Source organism: Lissotriton helveticus, chromosome 7 (assembly GCF_964261635.1).
Source record: "Lissotriton helveticus chromosome 7, aLisHel1.1, whole genome shotgun sequence".
Taxonomy (NCBI): domain Eukaryota; kingdom Metazoa; phylum Chordata; class Amphibia; order Caudata; family Salamandridae; genus Lissotriton; species Lissotriton helveticus.
The window spans coordinates 1,024,078,194-1,024,097,736 of NC_136068.1; positions in this window are offsets into that span (position 1 = coordinate 1,024,078,194).

Genomic DNA, 19,543 nt, shown 5'->3' on the forward strand with positions numbered 1-19,543 from the left:
GTGGAACAGCACTGAGGCCCGCGCCCAGTGGGGCCCAGATTGCCGGCCCTCAGGCTGGGAGGCAACGCACGTGGAAGCGACCCAGCCCAGGACTCTCAGGCCGGGAGACAGCGCGGACGCCCTGTATTGGGGGACGGGATTGAGTGGTGCCGGTCCGGCCAGTGGGGGTGACCTCCGCCTCTACGCCCCATTTCCCCCCCTCCCCTCCGACGTGGATAGGAGGAGATTTCTGGGGGAACCGGACCCAGGAGACGGGATGCCAGGAACACCCAAGATGGGCAAAAAGGAAGCCACCGCCACACTGCCACACCGCCACGACAAGGGCCCCTGGATCGTTATGCCACAGCACAGGTTCCCGCAGAGACTGTCCCCCAGGGCCCCAGGCGGACACAGAGCGCTTGATGGGAGCCATACAAGCCTCCAGAGATAACATACAGGCGGCCCGGGCGGCCCTCGAAGTCAAGATTGGCGAGGTGGGCTCGGAGGTCACATTGCTGAGACAAGACTTTCGCAACCTCACGGAGAGGGTGACCACGGCCGAGACACGACTGGGCGAGGCAGAGGACTCCATCACTACCCTCAGGAGGGACATGGCGGAACTTCAGGCCACCCAACGCCAGCTACAATGGAAAGTGGACGACGCGGAAAATAGGGCCCTTCGCAACAATCTCCGCTTCGTGGGATTTAGAGAAGGAATTGAGGGGGCTAACATGGCGGCTTTCTTGCACTCGTGGATACAGAAAACCTTCTCAACGGCGGAGTTCTCCAACTGTTTCCTGACAGAGCGGCGCACAGCGCGCTGCTGGCTAAACCTCCTGAGGGGGCGAGACCGCGGCCAGTCATTGCACGCTTCCTGAACTTTGCGGATCGGGCGTGATCCTGAGGGAAGCCAGGAAAATGGGGGACATTAGACTGGAGAATGCTCACATAATGATATTCCCGAACTATAGCCAGGAAGTGCAAAAACAGAGAAGCTCCTTTGATGTGGTGAAAGCAAAACTCAGGGAGTTGTACATATCTATATCCCAGCGAAATTGAAAGTGATCTACAAAGAGAAGACACACTTTTTTACCCACCCGGAGGATGAGTGGCAGTGGCTGGAGGAGCGCCCGCCCTTCCGGAGAGCGGTAGACGGAAGGAGAGAAGAAGCGCATGCGGAGCCCTGTAGCGGGTCGCAGTGGGGACTGCCGAAGACTCAGTGACGGAGGAGATCAAGGGGCGGACGGCGGCTCCAGACGACGCCGTATCCTCCACACAATGCGACAGGCAGGCAGAGGAGGAACTCGGCCTCCCCCGCCACAGGAGGCGCGGCGGGGTCCAGATTTTGCTGCTTGTAGAGGAAGGAGCGTTCAGAAGGAGAGGATGACACGGGGGGGGGTCATTCCTCCGCAGACGACGAGCTGGATACTCAGTCTCTACATCCACTAGTAACAGCCATCCGCGAGATGGAGCAGGACACGGCTAAGCAGACGGAGGGCTCCCAGGTCGATACCCAAGACTCGCACTCTTGATCTGGGACAGATTGGGACAGGTGTTTTCAGCTCATACCCGGACAGCACACAAGTTATATTCACCCCACTATTTATTGTGTTTCTGTACCTTCACGCGATACCTGTATGTAATATTGGTTGGGTTGTTGTTTTATATGTTTCATCTCTAGGTTTTTGAGGTTGTTTTGTGGGGGGGGATACCAGGGGAGGGCGACAGACCTTCCTTTGCCAGAAAGTCCTAGAGTCGATTTTGGTGGCTGATGGGACTAGAAGGGGAGGGTGGTGGGGTGGGGGAGAGTTGGGGAGTTGCCTACGTTCTTTTGGGGGAGGGAGCATTGTTTTAGCATGTCATGATGAGCATACACACGCATGTCCTGATGATTCCCATTACAGGACTCTGGATACAATTATGCCCCATTACACGATAGGATGATGGGCAGCCCTGAGAGGGAAATTAGGTCCCGAGGTGGTCTTAAGGTACTGACTTGGAACGTAAACGGCCTGGGCTGTAAGATCAAGCGAGGCCTGGTCAACAATTATGTGAAGAGATCGGGGGAGGATTTCATACTCCTCCAGGAAACACACCTGCAGGGTACCAAATGTGCCATCCTGGCTAGGGGGCAGTATAGAGTCCTGGCACATGCAGGGTTTACATCAGGCTCCAGAGGGGTGGCAATCCTGATTAAAAAACATGAACCCATGAGAATAGCACAGACCTGGACGGACTCGCAGGGGACATATGTGGGGGTACGGGGACATTGGAGAAGGAGGGAGTACACGTTTGTCTCAGCTTATGCCCCACCTAAACTACAGGCAAGTACACTCAGGGGAGTCACGGATATTATCCTTAACACAGCAGACACGGTCCAGATTCTAGGGGGTGACTTCAATGATGTGATGAACCCAGTGATGGATAGGACGGGTGATCGAGATAGACCCCAGGGCATTACCCCTCTAGCCAAAGCAATGACTACACTAGGCCTGCTTGAAGTCTGGAGATGGCTCCACCCGGAGACTAGAGCGTACTCCTTCTTTTCCGGAGCGCACAAAGTGTACTCTCGCTTAGTATATATTTATAGCTCGACAGACACTGCCTCGGGCACGGCTGAGTACTGTGCACGAGGCATATCTGATCACTCACCACTGTTGTTGGAGGTGGGAGGGGGGAAGAAGGAGGGGTCCGCGACACTCAGACTGACGGCCTGGGACTTACAAAATGCAGAGATTCTGAGAGGCCTACGAGCGGATGTGAAGGTGTACCTGGTGGAGAATGTTGGCTCGGTGGCCTCCCGGGTGATATCGTGGGAGGCACTCAAAACGGTACTCCGAGATAGGGCACAAAGTAGATTGGTGGAAGATAAGAGAAAAGTCCAGGCTGAGGTCCAGGCTATGGAAATTCAAATACTGGCGCTAGAGCGCGAGCACCAGGCCACCAGGACCCGGGGACGCTTAGACTTCTCTCCGATTTGCAAACCCAATACAAGCACCTAGGGACAGGTGAGGCTAAGACGCAGGCCATGGCGACTCTACATCGCCTCTACGATGTGGGGGACATATCCGGAAGGCTACTAGCGTGGCTGAGTAGGAAGAAGAGGGACGAAAGATGGATGGAGAAGGTGAGAGATGAACAGGGGGGTGGGTCCGAACAGATGTCAGAATAGTGGATACTTTTGCAGGGTTCTATGAGGCCTTTTATGAAGCAAGAGATCTAGGGACGAGGGAGGACGCACTGCAATACATGGCAAGCATCAACCTCCCGACGCTTGAGGAGATTGACCAACAGGACCTGGAGACGGATATCATGGAGGATGAAATTAGGGAGGCACTGACTAGGCTCCGCACGGGGAAGGCACTGGGCCCTAATGGTTTCCTGGCGGAATTCTTCAAAAAAACAGCGGATCTCTTGACCCGCCACCTATTAGGCCTCTTTGTAGATGCTGAAGCGGAGGGGCAGCTCCCACTGGACCTCCGACAGGCTACGATCATTCCAATTTACAAGCAGGGCAAGCCACCCGATGACTGTTTGTCTTACCGACCCATCTCCCTCCTAAATGTGGAGGCAAAGCTATATGCAACGATTTTGGCTCTCCGCCAGAGACGGGTCATAGCCGGATTGGTCCACCTCGACCAAACGGGGTTCCTCCCGGAAAGGGTGACCAGATACAACCTACGGAGGACCCATAATTGGTTAATGGAGGTACGTAACAGGAAGGACCCCCATTGGTTCCTATCCCTGGATGCTGAAAAAACGTTTGACGCTGTCCATTGGCCCTTCTTGGAAGGTGTACTGGAGCGTCTTGGCTTTAGACCCAAATACAGACGTAAAATCAGTCTGCTCTATACTGACCCCAGAGCGAGAGTTCGGGTCAATGGGACGCTATCTGGGGATTTCCCTATAAGACGGGGCACTAGACAGGTATGTCCCCTGTCTCCCCTGTTGTTTGCCCTTTCTATAGAAGTAATGGTATGCGCAGCCAGACAGAATGCAGGGATTCACGGCTTCCGGATAGGACAAGCAGACGAAACTGACGAAAAACTATCTCTTTAAGCAAATGACGTCCTTCTCTATATCACACGGCCAGAGGTTACCATACCGGCGCTGTTCTCGGAGCTGGACCGCTACGGGGCCAAGGCTGGCTACCGAATCAATTGGCACAAGTCGACGCTTTATGACCCCCAAGAAGGGGACGTGTGACCCACGTTGCCTGGGAGACTGCAAACTACTAGAGAGGGGTTTACATACTTAGGTATTTTTATAACAACTGATGGTACCCTTTCCTATGAAAGGAATATTAACCGCGTGATACATAACTTTACCGAGATGCTGCTAGATGGAAATTGCTCCCCCTGACAATGCTGGGCCGGGCAGCGATGTTTAAAATGATTTCGCTCCCAAGATTCTTATATGCTTTTCAGAATGAATACTTCCCCATGCAGTGTAGGGTCTTCCAGGACATCCATGCGGAACTGAGGTCTTTTCTATGGCTGGGAAAGCAACCCAGGGTACCGCTATCGACCTTGCAGAGACACCAATATGATGGGGGGATTTCTTTGCCTGACATAGAGGCTTACTACTGGGCGGAGCACCTGGCTCCAGTTAATGAATGGATACATGCACCTGCCACACACCCCACCTATGCGCTGGAACGGTACACCATGGGCACTCGCATGTGTCTACACTATCTGTACGGAGGCAAGGGGAAGGCCAGACTGCTGTAGGCTACTAAAATCACGTTGGGGCATGGAAAAGGGCGACAAAGACAATAGGCTGGGACCGCAAAACAACGAAACAAACCACGTTGTGGAAATGCGCCTGGTTCAAGGAACTTAGCAAGTTGAGAGGGTTCCAGTGCTGGGACGCCATAGGCATCTCTACTCTGGGCGACGTGATAAAGAAAGGGGTGCTGCAATCCTTCCCCTCACTGCGACAGGAGTATGGACTCCACCGCTCCCAATATTTTTAATATATGCAATTGCGTCATGCTTGGAGCGCAGAGGGGGCTTTGACGGAGGCACTCCCCGAGTATGCTTCATTAGAAGGCCGCCTTTTGCAGGAACGGATCCCTGGGATGGCAGTGTCCCTGACGTATAAAACCATAATGAATAATAGACCGGATAAACTTGTGAACCTCAGGGCCATGTGGGAGCAGGAGGTGGGGGACATGGATGAAGTAGACTGGGGTGTGGTCTTGATGCATCCTAGGGAAGTAGCGATTAAATCACGCCTCAGATTGATCCAGTTTAAGATCCTCCATAGGACCTATTTTGATAGAGTGCGCCTGCATAAAATGGGGAGAGTGCCTGATCCCTGTTGTTTACGCTGTGGTCATGATAGGGGGGACTTCCTTCACACGATCTGGTCCTGTCCGAACATTCAAACCTATTGGGGGGAGGTCCTGTCAGAACTGGGGAAGGTGCTAGAGACGGCCATTCCCCTGGACCCAAAGCTTGTACCTTTGGGAATGACGAATGATGTAGATTTGGCTCGCCCATTGCTGATTTTTCTGGTGCTAGCCCTGGTGGTGGCCAAGAGAGACGTGGCCCGGAAGTGGGGGGCGACTGACATACCACAGTTGGAGGAGTGGAGGAGGGGTATGGACCTATACATGGCGGTCAAAAGAGTCACATACAAAGCAAGAGGGTGTCCAAAGAAGTTTGGTAGGGTGTGGGGCAAATGGCGCCGATACCATGGATTGGATGGAGGGCTTTGATGGATTACGGAGGCATGAGCATATGGTCGCCATTGATTGGATAGGGATACAGGATCTGGAGCTACTAGTGTTATGGACTTGGGCGAAAATTCTGCATGAACTATCGGAAATAAGAAACCGTGTTCTGGAACAAGGGATTGGAGGGGAGGGTGGGGGGTTGGGGATATGGGGGTGTTGCTCGATACTGACATGCTTGTTGTTTGTTTTGATGCTGAAAAAAGTCAATAAAAATGTTTTTTTTTAAAACAGTGTATTCATGCCCCCACTGTAATTTTACCTCCTAGCTCCTTTTTTGCAGTTGTTCAATGCAGGGCAACCTCGAGCCAAAGGCTTAACGCTTTACGTGAGTGCTAATATTACACGTGAAATAATGTTGTTTATAGGCAAGGGAAAATATCGTTCCCTGCAGCTCATATGTCCCGGCTGAACTGTTGCGGGACTTCGCGGCACCTGCCTGCCAGCACAGGCACGCCGATTTCCCCAAACTTATGCCGGCCACTGGGTGAAGACAGTGCAATCTCTCCCCCCCCCCCCCCCACTTCCCCTCCCCCTCACAAGCCCTAGCAAGACTCTGTGACTTCGCTCTTGAGAGTGCAGGCCCTACCAAATCAGGCCAGCACTGAGTGGTGTGCAACCATACACACCAATTCCTTCTGGGCTAGGCCCCGTAGCCCCTCTGATGCACTTCCAGCTCTCGACTGCTGTTCCCAGGTTGGGTCCCCCTGTGATTCCAACGTCCTCGTAAGGCCGACATCAGCGAACGCTGCCACTTGCGCTTGACAGATGACTGCACAGCAGCTTAGAATCGTGGCTATGTGAGCAGCGCTGTATCCAATAGCCATAGGGAGTCAGGTTACCAAGTGGGTATTAATATGGTACATCGCGTTTCCTGCCTGCAGACTCCAACAGTGGTGTAATGTTAAATAATGGGGCTCGCTGCCGAATGCGGTGAAGAGCTCATTGGACCCTCAAAACGTGCCATGCTTGAAGCAATAGAGCGCCACCGTAAAGAACGGTAGCCAAACCAGACCCATTGGAATTGCCAGTGCCTGTTTCTAATAGTACTTTCACAGTACAAGTTAGACGTTATCTGTTGTCCGAGAATCTAGGATGTTGCACGGACCCCAGACTCAAACCAGGCTCCCTTCTCTCAAAGATGGCAGCTATGGCCATTAAGCCATCTCTCCTCCTCTGCCCCACGACCTGCCCCTTTAAATCCTGCTCATCCTCCTGACATATTTAAAAGAACACATATAAGTCAAGCCAGTGCCTAGCTTTACTTTGAATAATTCCTTCTGGTAATTCCCTGGAGCGTCTCTCTCTTGCGCTTGCAACCTACCCTAATTACTGGCCGGTCAAAGATCAACTTTTCCTGGAGCTGCTCCTTAGACGCACTGCAGCCAGCATTTCTCTTCAACCTTCGGAAACATTTGATTCAAGAACATCGTATCGGAGCAACTCTTTCCCGAAGAACTCTGCTTACTTGATCTGCTGTGTGGGCGAATTCAATGCACGCTTCACAGCTGATATTTTATTCGAGAAAGAAAGAACATTAGAACAACATTACCTGGGATCTTAAGAATCTAGGAAGAAGGAAAAAAATAAGTAACTAGGTTAGTGCGTTTTCTTCACAAATAATTAAAGAAATTGATGCCCTTGAAAAGGTTTATTTTTGGTTGGAGAAAACGTGCTGTGCGTAACAGTATAGGACAACACAGGAACTGGACCCTTATTATTATTAGTATTATTTCTTGAAATTTAAACTTGCTGTTTGCGCTTATACCAACAGTTGTGATTAAAATTAAAAACTAATGATTTTGGACTTCACCTTGAAAGAAGAACATTAAGGATAATCCAAGAGAGGGGCGCTAGAGGGCGCACACGCAGTATGGCCGCACTTATGTGAGGCTCCAGCAGCCTGAGCTGAATATCCGTTAATTATCCTCCTGTATCACCTCCAAACCCGGTAAAAATTGGCACGATTGCTGAGGACCCCTGTGGGCAGCTTCGGTCGAAGTTTGGGAGAGAACGGTCCTTGGGCTCCCGAGATAACAGCGCCAGAGTGATAGCCCGGGAGCGAGGGCGAAGCCCGCTTGTCAGTGCGACCGGGGACGGGTCCCTACGCGAAGCCGAGGCGACCACGATGTGGACAGGCCTCCGTGGGGCGGAACCGTAAGCGTGGGTCCTGTTCCTGCGACAGGGTCGGAAAGACGCATTTGGACACAGATCTGCAAGAAATGCCAGATTTGCCTGTTGACGAGCTCCTGTGGTGTCCGAGCTGCGGTGAGGTGATTGTGTCGAGCTGCAGGTTGCCTGCCCTTATCGCAGACATCTGATACGCCGTGTGGCATAGTGGCGGTGTGGTACGTTGCGGAGCATCCCAGGCTCGGGGGCTACACCCGTGACCCTTGCGGAGGTATCGGAGAGTGGAGCGGGCTGGGGCGTCTTACCGGCAGAAGCGGGGGCACTGGCCTGGGAACTGCAGAGGACTCGCAGGCGGATGGGAGCGACGCCAGAGCTGCCGGGGAGTATCCGAAATGGCTGCGCCTGCAGCGGAAGGGAGCTGTATGCTCGGCTCGACTTCTGGCCAGAGCTGGGGGCTGCTTGAGTGCGACATCGGTGCAAATCTCTGGATGTGAGGCGAACTGGTCCCTGCTGCAAAATCGGACATTGTGCCACGAGGGGAGCTGGAGGCTGAGGCATACATGGACACTGCACGAACTTGAGCACGCTTTGATTGCTAGTGGATTGAGCCTTCACGCTGTGCTACTGGGGACATAATTACACACATAGAGTCACGTCGAGACACACAGTGGAGACTGCGTGGGTGGATTGCACTGGACAGCAACTTCAGGTACTTGCCCTAATACTGGGACGCGGCTGAAACCTCGCCGGACTGGATGAACCTTCTGGAGGTGGGCTGGCTGTACTGACTCACGCCCTGATAGTATACACGGGAGCTGAGGATATATTTACATATAGACTCTATGTAAGGCCTAGAGTATTTCATATGCTGCAGTGTGTACGTAGATGGACAGCTCCTCTTTGACATAAATACTGGAGTGCTTCAGTGCCATTGGTGATCCGCTGGGAACTGGCCTTAATAGCTGCCTACTGCGACTGCTAATGGGAAGTAGAGGACCACGTCACGTCAACCCAGATTCTCTACGGCGGTTTTCGGTTGTCGCTGTTGGGAACATGCTAGCCATCGACTGAGTTGTTGTCTTGGACCGCAGAGGGGGAGGGCGGCTCGACTACCCTGGCAGGGGTTACTGAACTGTGCGATAGGCGATTACGGATACTGGTGGGATCCGAGGTCCAGGTGATGCACATTAGGACGCGTCATTGACCATTGGTCCTGCTCATATACAAAAGCCCCTGTCAGTCCTGTGGCAGCAGTGTCGGGGTGACATCTTCAGCGACGTTGAGCTCCTCTCCCCGTCAATAATGGGTTGACAGGACAATAAACAGCCCAAAATATCCTTTGATTCTGCTTCAGCGCTGAGAAAGGTGGTGCGTACGACACCGGACAATGGGGGGGCTCACAGCCCATCAACCGTGGGGGCAAGTTCCAGTTCGGGTGCCCCAGACCTGCAATTGATACTCCAAGAAATTAAGCAAGGCTTTGCCACAGTGGTGGATAAGGTGGATCGGCTGTCTTCCAGGATGAATGCTATTGCGCAGAAGATGGACGTTCACGAGGAGCGTATTACCGAAGTGGAGAGACGTATATCGGATAGTGATGATACCACTGCATCCCATGCCACCAGGCTTTCGAGGATGGACAATATCCTCAGAGTCATTGCTGCAAAGAATGAGGAGTTGGAGGCGCGCAGCAGTCGCAATAACATTCGCGTGGTTGGCGTGCCGGAATCTTCCAATACAGGCCGAATGGAGGAATATGTGGAGAGAATCCTTCAGACGGCGATAGGTGCAGAGGCCTTCTCCAAACAGTTTATAGTCGAGCGAGCACATCGCTCCTTGGGCCCGAGGCCTCAACCTGGTGCTCCGCCTCGACCTAAAAATTGCGAGGCTCCTGAACTATCGCGACAGGGATACAGCGCTACGTGCAGTGCGGAGCACCCAGAAAATGTGGTGCGACGGCGTTAGTTTTTCCATATACCCGGACTTCACGCCTATTGTGCAGGAACAACGACGCAAATTTCTGGATGTTAAAAAGAAATTGCGTGCGTTACAAATTGATTATGCACTACTGTATCCAGCGAAACTCAGGGTGACTCATCAGGCGAAACAACATTTTTTCCTCAATCCTCAGCAGGTGGAAGATTTCCTAAAAAAACTGAGACGTGAGCAAGATGGACGCCATAGAGACGACGATGTAGGAGACGAAGAAGATCGAAATTTGCCTGACGAACAGTGAGACAATGTCCTGGCAGTTTGGAAGTCGTTTTGATGTTGGAGGGCTCCTTTACGAGGCCCCGGAGGGGTCCCGGCGGAACATCGACACTGTGGATGATCGAGTGTACCATGGACGGGTATTGGACAATGGGTGGTAATGTATGCCAGGCACCATCCCCTCCTCTCGTAAGCCCCTAAGAGGGTGGTTCAGGATGTAGGGCGAGGAGCAGGGGGTGGCAATGTGTGTACTTCTAATGTCCCTTAGAGGGAATACCCCATACATAATGTGGTTTGCACTGCGGCTGTTGGGTTGTTTGCTGACAGTGGAGGGAGGGGGGAGGGGTGGAGATGCTGGCAAGTTGGGGATGCTTCAGTGGGTGGGGGGGGGAATGGGAATTTACCTGATGATGGTGTTAGTAGTCTGTGTTGCCAGAGTCTTGCTTGATGGAGCTAGGGCTGCACTGAATGTAGATGGTCACAGGAGTGAGGAGGTGCAGTCAGTCCTCGGTTCCCAATCGTTCGGTGACGCTAGGGCTGGGGGAAAAGAGGGATTGGCCGCAATAGCTGTAGTTTGTCAGCGGGTGTGGAATTACATGCAGGCTGTGCTAACCTTAGTTTATGAAAGACGGAATATGGTTTCGTGGGTGTGTTGATGTCCGTATTGGGAGGGGGTGGGTGAGGGGAGGGTGGAGTATGCCTGACATGGTTGGGGGCTGTCAGAGGGTGGGGGGGGGGAATGGGGGGCGGTTACAGTACAGGGTGGTTGCAAGTGCGATTCAGTATTCATTGTATGATATGTTGCGGTACAGCGGGGCGGAGGTCTAGCCACAAAGGGGAAGCCCTTGGCAAAGTACACACCACGGATTATGGCTGATACAGGGTTGAGTAAAGTGTCAATACTGTCCTGGAATGTGCGAGGCCTTAATGACGCCAGGAAGGGTAGGAATGTGATTGCTTATTTAGACAGGCATAATGTGCAAATAGCATTATTGCAGGAAACGCATCTACACCCGCGCTCTGACCCCAAATTTGCAAGTAAGTGGGCGGTGATTAGGAAGTTTTCATCATATTCATCTTATGCAAGAGGGACTGCAGTGCTCATCAAGAAATCACTCAACCTGCATCTGTTAGGGGAGATCTTGGACCCTCAAGGACGCTACGTGATATTGTGGGGCAGATTGGGTACTGATACGGTTGTAATAGTGAGTTGCTATGCACCTAATGTAGATACCCCGGAATTCTTCACGACACTTTGGGGACATGTGATGGGAGTGAGAGCTACTCATATTGTCTGGGGAGGGGACTTTAATGTAGCATTAGTTCCTGGAATGGATAGGTTGGATGGCTGTGGTCAGTCCAACAGACAGGCTAGGGAAGTACTATTGGGCATAATAGGGGAAGCTGGGTTGGTGGATAGTTGGCGATTTGCTTACCCCGGGCTTAGGGAGGGAACCCATTTTACAACACATACCAATACCTGGGCTCGGCTTGATTATTGTTTTGTGTCCCGAGGATTGACCACAGGTATAGGACGAGTGGCACATCTGTCGAGGACGTACTCGGATCATTGCCCAGTGTTGCTACAGTTGGCTATGCCGGGACATGACAAACTACGGCCCCCATGGAGACTTTTCCCCTCCGTATTACTGGATACGGTGTTCAAGACGGAGTTAGGAGAAGAAATAGAGGCATTCTTCCCCAGGAACAAGGGATCGGTAAACAGTGTGGAAATGGTGTGGGAGGCGTTCAAAGTCACGATGCGAGGTTTTTGTATATCCAAAAGCTGCGTGGTTCTGAGAGACATCAGGAGAACATTAGGGAAGTTAGACAGAGAACTGAAAGAGCTGGAAATTGAGATGGCGAGGGGTGGAGACCCAGAGGTGCATAAACACTATAGGGATAAGCTTTCAGAATATGAGGAAGAGGCAGCTAGAGAAGTTAGATATATGGGGCAATACTGGACAGCACGCAGATACTGCGAAGGGGACCGACCGGGTAAAGTACTGGCAGCACTCACACGGAAACCGCGGTTCAGTACTAACGTACTGGAGATTGTCACACCAGAGGGTACGCGCTGTCAGGATACACCAAGGATACATGAGGAATTCTTGGCGCACTATGGGAGGCTGTATACCTCACACCAGACTGACTGCATAGACTTAGGGAGTTTCCTAGATGATGTCGCGTTGTGTTGGTTAAGTGATGTCCACAGGCTATTCCTTGGCGCTCCACTCGAATTGGACGAGATAAGGGAGGCGATTATGTCGCTAACTAACGGCAAGGCGGCAGGACTGGATGGACTGCCCGCCGAATTCTATAAATGTTACATAGATATTATGGCACCAGTCCTAAAGGAAGTCTTTGAGGAGTCTCTTGAAGTTGGGGAGTTGCCGGGATCGATGAGGGAGGTAGTGATAACTTCCCTGTTGAAACCAGGCAAAGACCCGGTGGACACTGATTCATATCGGCCGCTGTCTCTTATCAATTGCAACGCAAAAATACTTGCTAAGGTCCTAGCAACACTTCTATCGTTGATTATGACTAAGATAGTGCTGCCGGATCAGGCTGGCTTTGTACCTGGACGGGCCACGACTCATAATCTTCGTACGTTGTTCTCTCTAATCCCTACTAAAGCCCCCGAGATCCCAGTTACTGCCATATTTCTTGACGCGACGAAAGCATTCGATTCCGTGGAATGGAAGTACCTTTTGCTATATTACATAGGATGGGGTTCCCCAAGATATTTGTGGAATGGATAGAACTGCTTTACACCAAGCCAGTTGCGAGAGTACTGATTAATGGAGTGCTGTCACCTCAGATGCCCATAACGAGTGGAGATTGTCACACCAGAGGGTACGCGCTGTCAGGATACACCGAGGATACATGAGGAATTTTTGGCGCACTATGGGAGGCTGTATACCTCACACCAGACTGACTGCATAGACTTAGGGAGTTTCCTAGATGATGTCACGTTGTGTTGGTTAAGTGATGTCCACAGGCTATTCCTTGGCGCTCCACTCGAATTGGACGAGATAAGGGAGGCGATTATGTCGCTAACTAACGGCAAGGCGGCAGGACTGGATGGACTGCCCGCCGAATTCTATAAATGTTACATAGATATTATGGCACCAGTCCTAAAGGAAGTCTTTGAGGAGTCTCTTGAAGTTGGGGAGTTGCCGGGATCGATGAGGGAGGTAGTGATAACTTCCCTGTTGAAACCAGGCAAAGACCCGGTGGACACTGATTCATATCGGCCGCTGTCTCTTATCAATTGCAACGCAAAAATACTTGCTAAGGTCCTAGCAACACTTCTATCGTTGATTATGACTAAGATAGTGCTGCCGGATCAGGCTGGCTTTGTACCTGGACGGGCCAACCTCTCATAATCTTCGTACGTTGTTCTCTCTAATCCCTACTATAGCCCCCGAGATCCCAGTTACTGCCATATTTCTTGACGCGACGAAAGCATTCGATTCCGTGGAATGGAAGTACCTTTTGCTATATTACATAGGATGGGGTTCCCCAAGATATTTGTGGAATGGATAGAACTGCTTTACACCAAGCCAGTTGCGAGAGTACTGATTAATGGAGTGCTGTCACCTCAGATGCCCATAACGAGTGGAGATTGTCACACCAGAGGGTACGCGCTGTCAGGATACACCGAGGATACATGAGGAATTCTTGGCGCACTATGGGAGGCTGTATACCTCACACCAGACTGACTGCATAGACTTAGGGAGTTTCCTAGATGATGTCACGTTGTGTTGGTTAAGTGATGTCCACAGGCTATTCCTTGGCGCTCCACTCGAATTGGACGAGATAAGGGAGGCGATTATGTCGCTAACTAACGGCAAGGCGGCAGGACTGGATGGACTGCCCGCCGAATTCTATAAATGTTACATAGATATTATGGCACCAGTCCTAAAGGAAGTCTTTGAGGAGTCTCTTGAAGTTGGGGAGTTGCCGGGATCGATGAGGGAGGTAGTGATAACTTCCCTGTTGAAACCAGGCAAAGACCCGGTGGACACTGATTCATATCGGCCGCTGTCTCTTATCAATTGCAACGCAAAAATACTTGCTAAGGTCATAGCAACACTTCTATCGTTGATTATGACTAAGATAGTGCTGCCGGATCAGGCTGGCTTTGTACCTGGACGGGCCACGACTCATAATCTTCGTACGTTGTTCTCTCTAATCCCTACTATAGCCCCCGAGATCCCAGTTACTGCCATATTTCTTGACGCGACGAAAGCGTTCGATTCCGTGGAATGGAAGTACCTTTTTGCTATATTACATAGGATGGGGTTCCCCAAGATATTTGTGGAATGGATAGAACTGCTTTACACCAAGCCAGTTGCGAGAGTACTGATTAATGGAGTGCTGTCACCTCAGATGCCCATAACGAGAGGCACCAGGCAAGGATGTGCTCTCTCCCCATTGTTATTTGCTATAGCAATAGAACCGCTAGCATGCCGCATTCGTCAATTGCACAGGAATAGTGCCTTCAATTGTTTCCAGCGCCAGATAGGGGTATCATTATATGCGGACCATATTACATTGTATGTCAAAGATCCGCAACTCAACCTTAACCCAATTCTACATGAGTTCATAGTCTTTGGAGGGATATCGGGCGTGCTTTTTAACTGAAAAAATCACATTTTTTTCCGCTTACGTGTGCAGTTACAAGATTCCAGTTGGACTACCCACTCGAATGGTGCGACACTGATCTACGCTATCTGGGTATTATTATCTCCCTAAATAAGGAGGAGACACTTAGACTTAATTATGGTGTTGCAATTACTAAGCTGGCCGACAATGTCTCACGTTGGAAGTCGCTGCCTCGGTCTATGGCGGGTAGAGCGTTCCTCATAAAAATGGTGGTGCTGCCTCGCTTTCTTTATCTATTTCAAAATATCCCTTATTATCCTGGTGCATATTTTTTTACTAGGCTGCGGTCGGAACTCCTTCGACTATTTTGGGGGGGTAAACAACCACGGGTACGGTGGTCAATTCTGACTCAGCCCTACGAGAAGGGAGGCTTTGATGTGCCAGATTTCGAGATCTATTACATAAGTGCACAGGCGCAATATGCGTACCACTGGATGAATCCTACACCTTTTATGCCACAACTAGCGGCAGAGGATTGGATCGCACGTCCCCTTCCTCTGAGTGGGATGATTCAGGGAACGGTGGAAGTTATAGAAACTCCAGCCACCACGGTGACGTGCACGGTCGATGCGTGGCGTAGATTGGCGAAGATTCTTCAAACTCCGCTATTGTATTCCCCTGTAATGCCACTCACATACCACCCCCGACTAGCGCTACTGCAGGAGACGGGGTTTCAGCTAATGTGTAGACGTATTAAGGTTGCCACATGGGGTGACTTGTTCCTCAACGGGCAATTTCGCACCAGGGAGCAGCTGTTTCAGGGGCTGCAACCAACCCCCCTAGAGGTATTTTATTACATCAGACTGCGTCAGGGGCTGAAGGAAGTGCTGATGCAATTTCTGAACGAACCGGAGGGGGTGTTACCGCTGCATGCTATGTTGCTATCGAATGGCTGCCATCTTGTTTCTAGACTGTATAATAATATCAGGCTACAGCGCGTGGGGCTTGACAGTGCAGCGCGTCAGTTGTGGAGTTTGGATATAGGCAAAGAAATTACTGACGATCAATGGGTCTATTGTTGCACTATCACAGCCAACATATCTTTTAGTTGTAGGCTCAAGATCATACACTACAAGTTCTTGCAAAGATTCTATTACACACCGGTTCGGAAGCTGAGATTCTTCAGTAATTCTTCAGAAAGGACGGGTGATGCATTTCAGCAGGGCCTGTCTCATTTGTGATAAGATTGTGTAATAATATGTAGTAATAAACAATTAGCAGAAAGATGCTTAGTGATTTTACTTATTTTCATTCTGCCAGACTGTTTCACATTTGTAAAAAAAATAATCTTATTCACTTTCCACAGAACTTCGTTCAAAATGTAATCGTTTAGAACAAAATTATTACTGTGAATATATCTGAACAGGTTTGATCATTAAGTTGCAAAGAAAAAGTGAAGTAAGACAAATGTGCATTTCTTATTAATCTCCCATTTTAAATGATTGCCAAGGGGGATACCTAGAGGAGAACAAAGCACAATTAACAGAACAGTGGGGGCTGTGGGATGCAGTGCACTGCTTTTGTGGCCCACACACAACCTAAAGACAGTCAACTGCTTAGGAGCGACTCTTGCAAGGGCAAAACTATAGAAACACACCATTCTGGAAAAGGCAAATACCCTTAGGGAATGGAATAGTAAGTAACTTGTGAAATGTAAACAGGAACAACATTGTCGTTCCCAGGAAGAGAGGGCAGTATCCTTTTTGCTGGCTGTCATGAGTGGTAGGGCACAAGGGTGGGAACACTGGGAGGGGAGGACATTTACAGTTGGAACACTGGTCCAACCAGCACCGCATCACATCGCAACTCCGCCCACCAAAACAACTGCTAGAGACTGGATGCCCTCTAGGAGGGATATATTTTATTTTCAGTTTAATTAGCTCTGGATACAAATATCTTGAGGTGATTACATTGGAATAATAGAATCAGAAGTGTAAAAAAACGATGGGAGAGGGAGCGAGTATAATTAATGATATAAGTAAAACAGAAAATAAAAAAGGCTAAGCATTAGAACTAAGGATTGTGGGCAATAATTAAAACGGAGAAGGAAGGTTCTGAAGCGATCTCACCCTTAAAATAAATAATTACATACATACATAAATACATGTCTCAGGCATAATTCGGCTGAATGGGAAGTTTGTACCTAAAGAAACACTGCCATCTGTTTTGCTTAGGGTGACCAACTGGCATGGGGGCAAATTCAGGACGGTGATTGTAAAAATTCAGGACAAAGGGTCAAAATTCAGGACAAAAATTCAAGACAGAAGATCAAAATTCAGGACAAAAATTTGCAACAAAAGGTACGTTTTACAGACACATCAGAGGAGGTCGCGCTATAGTATATGACTAAATAGACAATCAACATAATTACAAGTAAAAATAAGTTTATATTAGTTTGAGACAAGCATGTACTTCACGTTTTTTCGGTATGCGCGCAGTTTTGAGCAACTCTGCAGGTTTTTTAGTGTTATTTCATATGATCATAATCAATTTATATGGTTACTGCACTGGGTTGTTCAGTCTAATATTTTGTTTGCAGTTCATAGTCCTGAGCAAGCATGTGTGGTGAGAGAAGTGGTTGGGAAGATTTGTTCGGATGGACTTTATTACTAGCATCTCATATCTGAGTGCCACTGTGAGATATAAAGCAGCACACACAGGATGTAGCTAAATGGGTTTTGGACTGCTGGACTAGAGTGCAATTCTCCGAGTTACCAGCTTTGTGTCAGGTGCCACTGGATTCAAGCTAGCCTGGCTGATATGGGGTGTTACCCCGAAACCGGTACCAGGATGCTTGTTTCCGGCCCAGTGAGGACCAGGCTTGGCAGTTCAGGCTGGACTGTTCCCATGAGGCACAGGGTCAAGACTGATTTGCATATGGCTGGGTCAGAACTGGGGTGGCGAAGTGAGCTAAAGAATGACGATGGATTCAACCCAGATCTGTGACTGGGGATGAGTGTCTGAAAAGGTTCAGCGCTCCGTCCATTATCTCCTCGTTTTTGCTTTGTTCGCCCTAAGTTGGCAGGGTATGCCCGGACGTGGGTCCCTTGCTCACTTTGCCTCTGGATTCACACTAGTCTAGCTGATGAGATGTGTTACCCAGAAACCAGTCCCAGGATGGATGTTTCCGGTCCAGTGAGGACCTGGCTTTGCGGTTTGGGCTGGACTGTTCCCATGAGGCACAGGGTCAAGACTGATTTTCATGGCTGGGTCAGAACTGGGATGGCGAAGTGAGCTAAAGAATGATGATGGATTCAACCCAGATCTGTGACCGAGGTGAGTGTCTGAAAAGTCAAGCTATCCTGGATGAAGACGGCGGATAGCCAGAAACCGGTCCTAGGATGCTTGATTCCGGTCCAAGGAAGACATGGCTTGGCAGTTCGGGCTGGACTGTTCCCATGAGGCACAGGGTCAAGGCTGATTTGCATATGGCCATGTCTGAATTGGGGTGGTGTGGTGAGCAAAAAAACGATGGATTTAGTCCCAGATCTCTGTACTGGGGTGAATGTATGACATTGTTCTGCATTCTGTCCATCAACTGTTGTTTTTGCATTTGTCACCCCGAGTGGGACGGGTATGCTCAGACGTGAGTCCCGTGCTCTCCACACCATTGGAGTCAAGCTATCCTGGCTGAAGATGGCTGATAGCCAGAAACCGGTCCTAGGATGCTTGATTACGGTCCAAGGAAGACATGGCTTGGCAGTTCGGGCTGGACTGTTCCCATGAGGCACAGTGTTGGACAGGCCCCATGACGGGCTCGCTCCCCCCCCGCATGACAGAGCCCAGACACCGGCTCTCCGGGTGCTACCCACAGAACCAACCCGCAACCCGTCCCCTATGGGACGCCTGCTCCTGGATGTCGCTGTGTCACGGGCCCGGGCCACCGTCAGCACCATTGCCCGGCCCAGCCGCCATCTTGGACACGGCATCACGCGGCCGCGCGGCCTCAGCTCGACCCCAACCCTGGGCCTGGCCAGGCCCCGACATCCCGGCACCACCATCCACCCAGGAGGTGAACGGACCACTTGGCAGGTCAATGGGAGTAAGAAGTGTCGATGGCTCTCTCCCGCCAGGTGCCGATCACCCCCAGCCTCCTCGGGCGCTGGCTCCACCCCCCTGCTGGGTGTCTGGACTCCCTCATCCCGGACCTCCCGACCTCCAAGAGCGAGGGTCCGGACATCAAAGAGCGCCAGACCTATAACTGAGGCAGCCCCAGAACAGGAAGGCAGTTGTATCCTGGAGTCGAGAGACACCGAGAAGAACTCATCCTTGACGGACTGCTGGCGCTGCCGCAGCCCTGCCTTGTGAACTATTGTCCTGCCTGCTGGCGCTGCCGCGGCCTTCTGCAACCTTCATCCTCGTGGGACCTGCTGGCGCTGCCGCGGCCCGTTCCAACCTTCATCCTCGTGGGACCTGCTGGCGCTGCCGCGGCCCGTTCCAACCTTCATCCTCGTGGGACCTGCTGGCGCTGCCGCGGCCCGTTGCAACCTTCATCCTCGTGGGACCTGCCGGCGCTGCCGCGGCCCGTTGTAACCGTCATCCTCGTTGGGACCTGCTGGCGCTGCCGCGGCCCGTTGCCACCTACGATCTCTTCGGGACCTGCTGGCGCTGCCGCGGTCCGATCCATCCGAACGCCGAGCTCGAGGATTGTGAGCTACCGCCGTTTCCACCCCCAGTACCCGTAGGTACCAAGACTGTCCCGCTACCCCCTTTCCCTACTAGAGACTAGAATTGAGAGGACCACCGTGTCCTGATCTCCTTGTATCGTACTGCCTCACTTCAAGAACTGCCTATAAAAGGTGTTACTCTGATCTT